Here is a 15,336-nt window from a genome sequence, read left to right on the forward strand (position 1 = left end):
AGATTAAATGTCAGTACTGTCAATGGTGACAAATGCCTTTATGCTTTATAGATAAGCTTACAAGTGGCATGCTGGGTTGGCTTCTTGCTATCACATGTCAAAGAAACCTAATGACCTCCATTATGATCCACTTCTTATGCTGGCATACCAAACAGCAGGTTTCTAAAAGTTTACTGCAGCTGAATGTTCAGTTAAGGCTTAATAGACATATTACACATATATTAACATATCCATATAATATATAATATAAATCAATATATTAATATATTTATCAAATATATTACATATAATAACCATTTATTTTTTCCCTCTAAATGGTTCTTTGTACTTATAAAAACACCCAATAAAAAAAAATCTAAATGTTGATATCTTTTACAGAGGAATGTGAAGACAGAAATGGATTAAATCTAAGGCTATTTCAAAAAAAAGCTTTTTTGATTACCCTTTGTGTCAAATTCTCAAAGTAGCTATAGCCAAGGCTCTAAAAAGCTTAAATCTATATGGATTTGCTATAATGGCTTAAGGTTTAAATGCTTTAACAGATTCCAGAATAGCTGACTGCAAAGCTATTTATTTGATCATAACAAAGAGAACTGTTGATCTTTTACAATAATCATGCTATGATCTGTAATTTATGATAGAAATGTAATGGTTAATCCTACTGCAAGTCACAGAAATTCAAGGCCATGGTTTACTTTCTAGGACTCATGGGCATATTCAGATTAACCAGCAGTTTAGACAGAAATATGAACCTTGCTAGGGATCCAAGTAATTGTTTCAGGGAACTGGACCTTTTGTCTAGGCCCCCATTCATTGTTCCTCATCCAATCTTCCTTAAGACCTAGATATACTCTAGGTATTTAAGCAACATCTAGAAGAATTAAGACCATTTTAAACCAGTTTCTTCATTAAAATGTGAATCACAGAAGGAATAGTGTTCTTTAGAAAATGCAATGACAAAGATCCACTTTGAATCATAGAATATAATCACATTATACAGGTTGTAAATGTAGACCCTTCAGGAAAGACATATTTCTACTACTCTCAATTTTAGCTGGCTCTATCATTCACTTATTAACCCTAAACCAGGAATATCTCGTGGAAATGGAGACATTTCTCTAGTGTTACCTGATGCTTCTGTATAGATTTAAAAATGGGGTGAACATAGTTTATTTAATTTTAAACATTATTTTGAACTTCTATTTCTAGCTTCCAGTGTTTATCATCAGAATTTCTATAATTTTATTAACAGCTATATTATCTCCTAATTTAGTGTCAACTGTAAATTTTATTAATGGGTTATTACTCTTTTTCCTTAAAATAAAGGAAAAAAAAACTTAATAAAGCCAGTCCAGCAGCATTTCCTTTAGAAAACACTTTAGTATGAACTGTCTCCATGACTGAATTCATTACCCTTTTGCATTAGTCTTTGTTTATCATCTTTAAACCAAACCAATCTTTATTAATTTTCTAAGGCATTTTCCCTAGTGCTCTTACCATGATTTATATATAGCTTTTCTCTACAATTTTCCTAACCCTATCAAATTTGTCTCACTCTAACCCCATGGGTTTGTTCATTACTAATACCTTTTAGAGGGATTACTGCAGCTTTTATTCTTTGGCATTTAATTAAAAAAAAAAAAAAAGATCTTCATGTTTAGTATTTGTTGATCCCTCTGAAACAGGGCTTTATAAACAAATAGAAGTGCATTATGATAAACTGATCACAAGATGTTTCTCAGCCCAAATGATCTCTTCTTTCTCTGTATGCACTTTAAGATTTTATCTATCTATCTATCTATTGGAGTGGGGGCACCTGGGTGGCTCAGTTGGTTAAGTATCTGCCTTCTGCTCAGGTCATGATCCCAGTGTCCTGGCATCGAGCCCTACATCAGGCTCTCTGCTCAGCAGGGAGCCAGCTTCTCCCTCTCCCTCTGCTTGTGTTCTCTCTCTCTGTCAAATAAATAAATAAAATCTTTAAAAATAAAAGAGAGAGAGAGAGGGAGAGCGAGAGTAAGCAGGGGGAGGGGCAGAAGGAGAGAGTCCGACTTCACACTTAGCGCAGAGCCTGACGCAGAGCTCAATCTCATGACCCTGAGATCATGACCTGAGCTGAAATCAAGAGTCGCATGCTTGTATGGTGACTAACATAATATAATAAAAAATCATTATTAATAAAAAAAAAAAAAGAGTCGCATGCTTAACCCACTGAGCCACCCAGGCACCACCCCTCCAAGTATGTTCTTTAAGCATTTAATCATGTACTTTCCAGCAAAGCATTCAAAGGCCTATCACAACTTACCATTCATGCTTACCCACAAGTCTCTCCCCAATATTTGACATTCTCTGTGATACATTATAACCTTTTAGGCTTCTTTGCTTTTTTATCTTATTATTCCATTAATTTACATTCCTTTGTAATCTCAATTTGCCAAAAATGAACTGCATTCTTCAAAGCCTAGTTAAAACACACTTCTTTGTGAAACTTTCTCCAATTCCTTGTGCCTTCTGTTCAATACAGTGTAGTTCATTAAAATCATCTACCACTTCTCATTATTGTGTATAGGATTATGTCTCTCCTTGATTTCAAGGAATGGAGTTTTTGTCTTTATTTATCTTTATAACCACAATTCTTGACACATAGTAGGTACTCAGTAAAACCATACTGATTTGAATTCATTTGTACTGTTACTTTACTGTTTTATCTATTGGTATCTTGCCTCTCTGACCTGTCCTGTTAGAGATTCTCAGATTTCTTTAAGTTCTCTATTACCTGGCATATTCTTAGCACATGATCAAGAATCTTTGAGTTGGAAGAAATGTTAGAAACAGCACAGCCCAAAAACTCAAACCAATACAAGAATTCATTTCACTAAATACCTTTGTTTAATTATCTCTAATAAGGAGCAGGACAATATGGACTGGTTTGATCAGGATAACCCAGGTATAATTAATGGCACCCTTGTTCACTCTCAAAAGTATCTGAGTTTTGTTAAGTTTTGTGGTCATCTTAATAATGAAAAACTGCTTATTTCCTCACAAGTAGTGGACAGCTGAACAGTCCTAATTATTGTTGTCTTTTGAATTCTGAACCATGTAGATATATTGCCTATTCATGGAACACTTTTAAAAATTTCCCCTTTGCTATAGGTAAGTAAGGGTAGAGTTCTCAGACTAAATGAAATAATTAAGAGTACAGGCAAAATTTAGGAGCGCCTGGGTGGCTCAGTCATTAAGCATCTGCTTTCAGCTCAGGGCGTGATCCTAGGGTCCTGGGATCGAGTCCCACATTGGGCTCCCTGCTGAGCTGGTAGCCTGCTTCTTCCTCTCCCACTCCCCCTGCTTGTGTTCCCTCTCTCACTGGCTGTCTCTCTCTCTGTCAAATAAATAAGTAAACAAAACCTTAAAAAAAAAAAAGAGTACAGGCAAAATTTAATATGATAAATACATCAGGGGTGCCTGGGTGGCTCTGTCAGTTAAACGTCTGACTTGATTTTGGCTCAGGTCATGATCTAAGGGTCATGAGATTGGGCCCTGCATTGGGCTCCATGCTGGTGTAGAGCCTGATTAAGATTCTCTCTTTCTCCCTCTCCCCCCACTTGCGTGCACAGGCATGTGCACTCTCTCTCTCTCTAGGAAAAAAAAAAAAAAAAATATATATATATATAGAGAGAGAGAGAGAGAGCGAGAGAGATAGATATAGATAGATATATATCTATATGTCTATATGATAAATAAATTGAATAGGGGTCTAAGTGCAAAATGATTAATTTGACAAAAAATTAGGACATTTTCTTGAGAGTTTAGATTGCTTATTAAACCAGAAAAGCACTGAATATAAGAACTTAAAATAGCTTAATAGAAGCAGAGAAAAGCTAAATAAACTTCATGGGCCAAGATTAAACAACAGGGAATCCTTAGGAATAGTGGCTTCTATTTTGGCTACTTCAAAGGTCAATGAATATAAAAAATGATGTATGCTTCTAAAGAAGTTTAATTAGGATAAACTGTCTTGGCTAAGGCTTAAAGGAATAAGGCAAAGATAAGTCTTCATTTAAGTATAGTTTTTAATATCCAACGAGCAAAACTTTATTCCTTTTAACCCAAGAAATTTTAACTGTTCAATTATCTGAATCAGATTTTTCTGCTACACCTCCAAAGACTTTTATCTGAGCCAAAAACATGCATGCCATGTTTCAGCCAAAATAAAATTCTGCCACCAAGCTGTAATGCTCTGAAAAATAAATTTTGGAGTCTAACCGAATTTTAGAAGAATCACTCATTGGGTACAAACAATAATTATTCTGAAAAACATTTGGTAATGTACTTCTTAGATAAATATCCATTTTTAATATATTTTCAAGAGCTTCAAGAAATTGATTATTTGGAGTTTTAAAAGAAGATGGAAACATTCTCTAAGAACCATTTAAGTTAACGTGTACATATGTATCTATAAATGTGTACGTAAATGTAGCTATCATCTAGATAGCCATTCACATATACATAATCCATTTATGGATATTACACACCTCCACATGAGAATGTTTTAACCACCTCTAAAAATTCTATCTAAAGAATTTAAATCTTTATTATTAATATTCTATATTAAGAAATTAATATCTAAAGTCTTAAAATTGGAGATTATTTGGCTGAAGCTCTGAGAAACACAGTTCACCAAATATCTACTAGATCATATGTGGACGTTTTCTTGAGTCAAAAGGTCTCTGGATGTATTCCTACTAAAATCTATTGGTATTGATCTAATGGTTAAGTGTAATGAAGAAGCAGAAAGTGATCCTTTAAATATACATTCTCAGATACAGTATAAGCCAGGGTTTTCCCAACCTTGGCATTACTGATATTTTGGGCCAGATAATTCTTTGTTGTGGGTGGCTGTCCTGTACATTACAGGATGTATAAGTGGCATCTTTGGCTTCTATCCACTAGATGCCAGTTGAATTCTCCCATTCTCTACTGCCTACCCAGCTGTGACAACCAAAAGTGAGGGGAAAAATTGCTCCTGGTTGAGAACCACTGCTGTAAATAAGTGAGGCAATGTGGTATAGAACAGATTAGACTACACTGGGGTTTAAGAGGTTGGATTCTGATACAGGTTTTTTGTCTCTAACTTTGGGATCTTGCGTAAATTACTTCATCCAGCCATTCTCAAAGTAGGTTATAGATGCCGGTATTGCTAAATCATCTAATAACCTTATATAACAGATGAATCCACTTAACTTTCTTGGGCCATATATTTTTCTATTTTATAATTAAAAATATTGACTAGGAACTTTGATTTAGGCTCTAATGCCATAGCTTGTGATAAACCACTTCCTATACCACTTCCTATACAGCTAGAAAAGCTCTAAGACTAAAAGAATAATAAATGGAGGTATGAGAGTGCTGTCAAGGTAGCCAAGACTTGATAAGACAAGATCCCGGGGAGTAGAAAACCTTAAAGAGCTAGGCTGACATTTTAAAAGTTGATTTTCCCCTCAGGGCATCTGCAAATTTTTGGCGCTTGGTTAGAGGTTGAGAATCTAGGAAAAGGGCTTTTAATAAGAGGTGGAGAAGCCAACAGCGCTTTTGACAATCTCCAGGGTTGCTGAGACAAAAATTGGAATTTGGGGCTGCCAAGGCAGTCAGAGTTGAGGTGTCATGTTCTTGAAGAGAAGGAAACATTTGGAGTAAGCCTGACAGTCAGGGGTCTTCTCTTTTGAGGTATTTGTAAAATTTGTAATGTTATAGAACAAGAAGGCAAGACACTAAGCAGAAGATCTCTAAAAGGCAGAGTAGTATTTTTAGCAGTTGTGTGGTGCCAACGTTCAAGGAGTATGGACCCTCATAAATAGTGCAGGATTTCAGGTGAAATTTCAGGAGAGCTATAGCATAGGAGTGGAGGCAAATTAGAAGCCTTACAAAAAACTGTAACCCAACCTTGAGTTGGTTCAGTCCTCAACAGAAACACTATCGTTTAGCATGGACAATATTTAGTATTTAATGAAAATTTATCAGGCAAACCAAGATATAAGGCCTTCCCAAAAGAAGTAAAAAAACCAGACTCACAGATGACTGAGATATTATAATTTTTGGACATGTAATTTATTATTACTATGATTAACATGTTCAAGAAATAAATGACAAGGTAGATGATTACAGTATGGAACTGACAGAAAAAAGAATCAAGTAATTAGGAAATAAAAAATGTGACTACTGAAATGAAGAACTCAATAGATGTGCTGAAATGCAGACTGGACAAAGTAGAAGAGAGATTCGTGAACTAAATGCCAGGTCAGTACAAATATATGAGCTGAATCTTGAAGAGGAAAAATGATAAAAAATACAAAAAAGATCATAAAAGACATATGAGACACAATAAAAAGGCCTAAGATATGAGTAACTGGTGTCCCAACTGTAAAGAGAGGAATGCAGTATCTAAAGAGATAATGGTTGGAAAATCTCCAAAACTGGTAAGAGTCATCAATCACAGATTCAAGAAGTACTAAAAACCCCAGCAGAATAAATACAAGAAAAACCAGAACCAAGCCCAAAGATAAAGTCAAAGAAAAATTCTAAAAAGCAGACAAAGAAAGTAGAAATATATCCAAAGAAGCAAGAATAAGACTAACAACTGACTTCTTGACAAAAATAAGAAAATCCAAAGATTATGGAAGGTCATCGTTAAAGAGTCAAAGAATATAATTTCCAATGTAGAATTCTATACTTACTGAAAGGCAAAACCAAAGTTATCTGCAGGGGGGCCTGGCTGGCTCAGCTGGTTAAGCATCCCTCTAGTTTTTGGCTTGGGTCATGATCTCAGGGTCATAAGACTGAGCCCTGTGTTGGGCTCTGTGCTGGATGTGGAGCCTCCTTGGGATTCCCTCTCCCTCCCTCTCACTCTGTATGCCCAACCCCCACACTCACTCCCTCTCTTTCTCAGAAAATAAAAAAATCTGCACACAAAAGCTAAGAGAATTCACACACTGAGTGAAAACTAAAAGAAGCTGTGTAGGCAGAAGAAAAATGATAAAATAATTCATAATTATCCAGACGAAAACACGGAAATGCAGGAAGAGGAGAAAAACAATGGGAAGAGTAAAATTCAACTGCACAAAATGATAACAGTATTTTGTCTCTACTAGGCATTAAAATGTAGAATTAAGGTGACTGACAACAATAATACAAAAGGTTAGAAGTCTTAAATGGAATTAAAATGTTCTAAAATCCCACCATTGTATGAGAAGTGGCAAACCTTATAGTTTATATTTGACTTTAATATGTCAAGGATACATTTTGTAATCTTTAGGGCAAACATCAAAAGGATATACAACTGCTAAGCAAATAGAAAAGGAAATGAAAATAAAAAATACTTGTTCAATCCAAAAGAAGCAGGAAAGAAGAAAAAAAAAGAAGATAAACGTGGCAAACAGGAAAAAAAAGTAAGATGTGAGACAGGAATCTAATTATATGAGTAATGTATATTAAATATAAATAGACTCCAATTAAAAGATAGAATGAATTAAAAAATAAAAAGTCACAAAAAATAATAGAGCAGTAAAAAGTTACAAAAAATCTTATATTTAAGAACAGAAAGGTTGAAAGTAAAAGGATGGAAAAACCATTCAAACACTAAAACATAAAGCTGGCATAGTTATACTAATAACAGAGACAAAAGATATTCAGGCCAGCATCATTAGAGGTAAAGAAGGATATCTCCAAATGATAAAAGTTTCAATCCATCAGGAAGATACAAGAATTCTAAACTTATAAACATGTAAGCTATATAATTGTATATATAAACTTACACATGAAAGATAGCTTCAAAATATATAAAGCAAAATTAGATAGAACCAAAAGGAGAGATATAATCCCAATCATAGCAGGACACTTTAATAAATGTCTCTCAATAACTGATAAAACAAGAAGACAAAAACTAAACAAGAGTATAAATGATCTGGACAACAAACTCAACAAACTTGACTTTACTGTATATACTAAGACTATATTTAAGAATGTTAGCATATTAAAAAAGAATGTCAGCATATACATTATTTTCAAACTCACAAAGAACGTGTATAAAATTGACCATATGATGTTTAATAAGATAAAATTATAACAAATTTTTGAAGAACTAAAATCATTCTGCATATCTGACCACAATGAAATTAAAACAAAAATCAGAAACAAAAAGATAATTAGAAAATCTCCAAATATGTTCCAGATATTTAAAACTTATGCAAAACTTCCTAAATAACTTATGGAGTAAAGAAGAAATCACAATAGGAATTAGAGAATGTTTTGAACTAAAAATAATGAAAATAGATATACCAAAATTTAGAAATTAAATGTGTAGAATATAGAAGAAAGAAAATAGTATCCAAAATTTAAAAAATAAAAACCAAACATTCAATAGAGAAAATCAACAAAGGCAGAGTTGGTTCTTTTCTTTTTTAAGGATTTTACTTATTTATTAGGGAGAGAGAGTGAGTGAAAGAGAGAGAGCACAAGCAGACTCTACGGTCAGCAGGGAGTCCAACATGGGGCTCGATCATGACCTGAGCTGAAGGCAGATACTTAACCAACTGAGCCACCCAGGTGCCCCAGTTCTTTATAAGACTAATAAAATTGATAAACCTTGTTATGGCCATGAAAATGTGCCTCTCAGATGTGCCAAGTGGAGCTATGCTTTGAAATTCACCACTGCATTCATATTGAGGCCATGCTTCCCACAAGCATAACAAAATAGCATGGAGACCTATTCCTGAGATATGTGGGGCTCCTTTGGGCAACTGGCTTGAGGACTCCACACTGGCCTTGTCAAAACTTAACTATATTGCAAACTATGCCTCTTGCTGCCCAACCATCCTTCAGTCCTGCTCTCCAACACAGGGGTCAGACCTGTACTACAATTTAAGAGGTCTCCCTGTTTCCTCTGGCTCTTAACTTATCTTCCATTACAGACATTTCCTTCAATAAATCTCCTGAATGTCTAACCTCATCTTGGCATCTATTTCTTTGAAAATCCAAATTAGCATAAACTTATAGTAACAGTGATCAAGGAAAAGGGAAAGAGCATAAATTTAATTTTAAGATTAGGAATTAAAAAAGGAAAATCAGTACAGGTTCTATAGTAATTAAGAGGATGAGAGAATATTAGAAATAATTTTATGCTAATAAATTTGAATATTTAGATGAAATAGACAAATTCTGAGAGAAATACAACCTATCAAAACTGACACAGGAAGAAATAGAAAAAATCGGACATTCCTATTCAATTAAAGAAGAATCTGTAATTAAAAACTATCCAACAAAGTATTATCTAGGCCCGGATATTTTGATGGGTGAGCTCTTTCAAATATTTATATAAAAATAAACTTAAGCTTATAAAACCCTCCCAGAACAGAAAAAAGGCACTCCTTAATTCACTTTATAAGGTCATCATAATGTTCCTACCCAAACTAACAAGGACGTTTTAAAAAAGGAAAATTAAGAAACAAACTCTTTCGTAACAACACTGCAAAAACCTGAGAAAAATATAATCAGATCAAATCCAGTGATATATTAAAGGAATATCCTGCCTATATTGGGACTATCCCAAGAATGCAAAGGTGGTTTACCATTTCAAAATCAGGCTGTAATTCACACATTAAAAAGGGGGGAATCATACAGTAATTTCTAATAGATGCAGAAAAGTTATTTGATAAAACTCAACATTCTTTCATGACTAAAAACACCTTAATATCATCGACAACGAAACTCTTTGCAAACTATTAATGAAAGGAAACTTCTTTAATCTGTTAAGGAGTATCTACAAAGAAACTGAAGCAAACTTTATCCTTTTTGATGAAATACTGAAGGTTTTCCACAGGAGACTGGGAATGAGACAAAGGTACTTATTATAACCTTTTCAATTATATTCATATTCATTGTGCTTCACTGTGCTAGTGGTGCAGTAAGAAAAATAAAAAAAATAAATACAAAGATTGGGAAAGAAGAAATGAAACTGTCATTATTCACATGCATATTTTCTATATGCATAGAAAATCCAAAAGAATCAACAGACATATTATTACAATTAATAAATGGAAACAATGTCATTATAAAAAAATTATATACCTGTGAAACACAAACAGAAACTGAAACTAAAAGGATGCCATTTAAAAATGGATAGCATCATTCCCTGAGATCTGTTCTTACTGAAACAGATCAATATGAAAATAGATAAATCTGAGCATCAAAGACCTTCCAGCCTATCTGATGCATGATCTCTGTAGTTCTGAGAAGCAAAAGTATTCAAAACAATAAGGGCCTGTATCTGGAGTTGTGAGTGTGTGTGTGTGCACCTGTGTGTATAAAGGTGACGGTGGGTAACTGAGGATTTGTTGATGGATGGTGAGATTGGGGGGTGCATTATGTATGTGTACGAAAGACTAATAAGTTCTGAGCAATGGAAAGGTGGAAAGGTTTTCTACTGACCTTTATAACTATGAAGGTTTCTATACTTGATCTGAGCTCAGAATTAAAAAAAAAAAAGGATAGTATCAAAAAACAAATAATAAGCAGGACGCCTGGATGGCTCAGTTGGTAGAACATGTGATACTTAATCTCAAGGTCATGAATTCAAGCTCCATGTTGGGCACAGGGATCACTTAAAAAAATACAAAAAACAAATGATAGGAATCTTATAAAAGTTATATATGTGAGACGATTATACTGAAAAAACAAACATTTTGAGAAAAATTAAAGACCAGCTAAATTAACAGAGAAAAATACTCTATGGATTGGAAGACACAATATTGTAAAGATGTCAGTTCTTTCCACACTGGTTCACAGATTCAATGTAAAATTCAATTCAATAAAATTCTGGTAAAAATTAAAAAAATTTCAGGGGGGCAACAACAATCTGATTCTAAAATTTATGTGGAAATGCAAAGAGCCAGGAAAAGCCAGGACAACCTTGAAGAACAAAGTTGGAAGTCTGGCATTACCAAATAAATAAAACTAATTATAAGTTAAATAATTAAGAGAATGTAAACTGGTTATAAGGATAAAACAATGGAACAGAATAGATAATCTAGAAGAAGACTCACAGATATAAGGTAATGTGAAATGTGACAAACGTGTCAATTTACTGTGGTAAGGGAAGGGATGTTCCTTTTAATAAATGATGGTGGGTTAACTGGTTATTCATATGGGCAAAAGAAATGAATTGTCCCTCTACCCCATACCATATATAAAAATTAATTATAATTCCAGAAGGACTATGAATCTAGATGAAAAGAGTAATATAAAAATTTTAGGGAAAAAAAAAGAGCAACAGGAAAATCTCTTAATGAGCTAGGGATATGCAAAGATTTTCTTTAAAAGACTATGAAAAGTACTACCCATAAGGGGAAAACATTATTAACTGGACTGTATTAAAAATGAAGAGCTTTATTTCTCAAAAGATACCATAAAGAGAATGAAAAGGCAAGCCACAAGGTAGGAGAATATATTTGCAATACATTTATCTAGCAAAAGACTTGTATGCAGACTGCAAAAAGAATTATACATCAATAAGACAATCTAATATGGGCAAAAGACAGGAACTTTACAAAAGAAGATATTTAAATTCTAATAAGCAGATGAATAGGTGCCCCACCTCACTAAATTAGGGAAATTCTAATGAAAAATACAATGAGAAACTAGAGCATACTCACCAGAATGGCTAAAATAAAAAACATGGACGGCAGAAAATGCTGATGAAAATGTATAAAAATAAAAGCCATTCTATATACTTCTGGTGGGCATATAAATTGGTACCACCACTTCGGAAAACTACAAGTGAAAAATAGAACTCTTCTCTGGTATAACTATGGTGGTGGTTGCATGATCTTATTCATTTGTTAAAGCACACAGAACTGGAACACCATGCAGGGTAAACTGTACTTATTTTAAAAACCAACCTAGATATGAAAGGAAATCAAAATGGAATATAAACTCTTAGAAACAAACCTAACTGTATTACAAATGATTAATGTAACCACATTGAAGTGGATGGAATAAAAGAACTAACCTGAAATGATTTTGGGTAACAGTATTTTGACTAGACATCAGAGGGCTAAAGATAAAAAGACTTGTAAACAAATACTGTACTCTAGGAAGTAAGTATGTTTCACACAAGGGTGTGGGCAAGTAATTCAAAACTACTTTGGGATGGAACAAATAAGTAAATGTATTTTAGATAATGAGAGCCAGAACTTTCAATGTCAGAGGAAGAAGTTAAACGGAAGGAAAGGGTGTAGACTAGAATGAACTCTGTTGCTGGAGTGGAATCAAAGGTATCAGCAGTTTCAACTCATGGAATTCAAATTTATAAATAGATAGATAGATATGGAAATAAATACAGATGGATATGTATGCATGAGTTATTATATGTACATATATTGCCAATCTATTTGCTAAGAAGGTCCCAAAGCAATGATTCTCAATTAGCAATGAACATGTCTAGCACCCAGATCTGGGTTTCTGAATATCATCTGCTAATTAAAGAAACCAGGGTTACTTGAAGAAGTGGTTGATTCCAGGACTGAAGCAGGGAAAATACAAGCACCTAAAGCATCATAGGTTGTCAAAAAGTAAGATAATGCTCAAAAAAGGATGGAGACAGAACAAGATAAAAAGTCTATATACTGGGTGATTCTATTTCAAAAAGAGACAGAACTAATTGTTAGTAGTAGAAACCAAAATAATAGCGGCTTCTAAAGTGCTACAAGTGTTCTATCTTGATCTGGTGGTAGTGACATGTATGTGTCACTATGTGACTACTATGTGACTACTATGTGACTACTATGAAGTAGTACTAACTTCACAGGCATAAAACTTAAAAACAAACTGTATAAGATGTTCTATATTTTGATTATGGTGATTATTTAGTGACATATGTGCATTTTACTATATGTAATCTATACCTCAATAAATCTGACTAAAGGTCCTACCAAAATAATGCTATAATAGGGTTAACTTTTGTCTAGGCTAGTCTCCCAGGGCTAGGTCTGAGATCACTAAACCATACAAACCACGCCCAAAGATATTCCTTTGTCAGGAATGTGACAGTTCCACATATGTTATTCTAAATTATTTTTGACCTCTTGGTTAGTTAAAGGACTTTGTCTTTTGTGGTTACAAAAATCTAAAAATGGGACATGAGTTAATAACTTAGTTGTTTATATTTCTGGTTAAGAAATATACATTATTCAAAATCCAAGGAACTTTTTTCTATGAATGTCATACATAGACATTCTGAAAGAATGCTACTCAGTTTGTTCTATCCACACCATCACCAACCTATGCCAACAAGATCATCATTTAAAATTATTTTGGCTGTAGTATAGATAACATTTTCAAAATGACTTATAACAATATTTTGTAGGAGTAGGAGCTGTGATGATGTGCTGACATTATTCTTCCATCTGCTGAAGCTGTTTTTCTTTAGAGTTTGCATTTTCTATTCCACACTTTCTGTACTTTATGTCTACCAGAATTGCAAAGCACATTGACCTTTTCTTATAGAGTAATGTACAGCACTAAGTATTATCAAAGAACATGAAAACTTAACCGGCAAATGGGGTGACAAGTTTCTTTAAGTTCTCAGCAACATGAAGACAAGTAACTTTAATAACCCCATTTACTTATAAGGAAATGACAAAGGGCACTATGATGTGACTATCTTAAATTATAAGCTAATCAAACACAGTTACTATTTAAAATAATATATGTAGATTGCTAGTAATAAATGAGTACATGACACTGATTTATCAAGAGAGAGAAGCATTCACCAAGACTTACTGAAGTACTAGATGCTTAGCTGCTAAAAGGTTCTATTTCTATCATCCCAGAAAATCATAAACCTGAGGGAACATTATCAAATCACCTAATCCAATGGTTCCTAAAGTGAAAGATGGAGGATAGATAGCATTGCTACATTACCTAAAGGATCTTTTCAACAAATACCCAATCCTACACTTACCATCCCCCAGACTCTACAACCCCCATTCTCATACATCTTCTTGAGGATATATATTCTAATACTCTTCACAGGGATGTATCAGGTTGAATCAAACATACTTCTATGAAAGCAGAACTATATTTACTAAAAGTCCACTGGGTGATTCTGACATGGCAGCCCCTGTCTTCCAGTTGAAAACCTAATGACCTAACCTATTTTCTCCGGTTGGGCAAAATTACAATTCAAACAGCCCAGAAAGAATTCTGGAAGTATTCAGAAAAGTCTACAATTTATTCTTTAGTGGACCTATTTCATTGTGTCACATAAGAGCCAGAGTGTGAAATGTTATTATTTTCAATTTAGAATAAAAATCTTATTGCTCTTTCCAATTTTTAGGGATGTATTTAGTACAGAAACTTGGATAAATGTAAACTTTCTGTAAAGACATATATATCTGTATATGTATGTATGTATATATGCATGTATATAAAATATTTTTATAATTGGTAATAAAATAAAGTGTTAATATATGAAGACCTCACTAGTAGGTGCTGTCCAGTAGGTAATAAAAATCTTTAGTGCTGGTTTTTCTACATTTATAGACACAGGAATGACTTCCTTGACCTGACTCCCATGCTACCTAACAGGTTCATTTAATATTTATTAAGAGGATCAAAATGTACAGAATCATATTTTCTTTCCTGGCGTCATTCCTGGCTTCTTACTCTTATTACTTTCCAGTGCTCCTTGCCCCACCTCCTACACTCCAAAAAAGCTTGGAACTCAATTAGCCTGCAAGCAATGAGACAATGCTTGATATGTGACAAAACCTCTGGGCTAGATGGATATACAAAATGGTTACACAACTGAAATAGAGGTGACCAAAAAGACAGGTGTTAAAGACTTTAGATTCACAATTTAGCAAAGAGGAATTCAAAGAACTACATGTATAAAATAACAGAAAGTTGGTTTATAGACACCATATCTCAAAAGGAGAAAGGTCTCTAGAATTAAATACCAAGAAAACTGATTTTGTTACATTATTGCTAAATGCCAAAAACTTAGCAATGATCATTTAAAAATACTCTACAATGTGAGGTTTAAGGAACAATGATTCCTAATTAGTGTTTTAATAAGTGTGTTAGCACTGCCTTGTGCCATTCTGGAATGTCACTTATGGTAAATTAAGGGACACTTTCCCTCCCCATCTTCCATTAGTATTTTAATGCTAGGAGGTGGGAAAAAGCTGATCCATATTCAAGAGCAAAGGAGGAAAAACAATAACAAATTGGCATCTCTTCTGTGAATTGCCCCACAGGCCAAGCATTTTTATGTTCTTAATCATTATT

The 15,336-nt window shown here is 33.8% G+C and overlaps 1 protein-coding gene and 2 non-coding genes across 9 annotated transcripts in view; 2 read left to right on the forward strand and 1 right to left on the reverse strand.

Annotated features, from left to right (window-relative positions):
* ADK (adenosine kinase) overlaps positions 1–15,336 on the reverse strand; it is a 518,384-nt gene that overhangs the window by 67,220 nt on the left and 435,828 nt on the right. The window lies entirely within an intron of this gene.
* LOC113259321 (small nucleolar RNA U2-19) lies at positions 10,205–10,282 on the forward strand. The gene has a single exon (XR_003317562.1). It is a non-coding gene; the product is annotated as a small nucleolar RNA U2-19 (small nucleolar RNA).
* Positions 10,443–10,516, forward strand: LOC113259320 (small nucleolar RNA U2-30). Its single transcript, XR_003317561.1, has one exon. It is a non-coding gene; the product is annotated as a small nucleolar RNA U2-30 (small nucleolar RNA).

The sequence above is a fragment of the Ursus arctos genome, unplaced genomic scaffold, assembly GCF_023065955.2.
Source record: "Ursus arctos isolate Adak ecotype North America unplaced genomic scaffold, UrsArc2.0 scaffold_7, whole genome shotgun sequence".
NCBI classification, from domain to species: Eukaryota; Metazoa; Chordata; class Mammalia; order Carnivora; family Ursidae; genus Ursus; species Ursus arctos.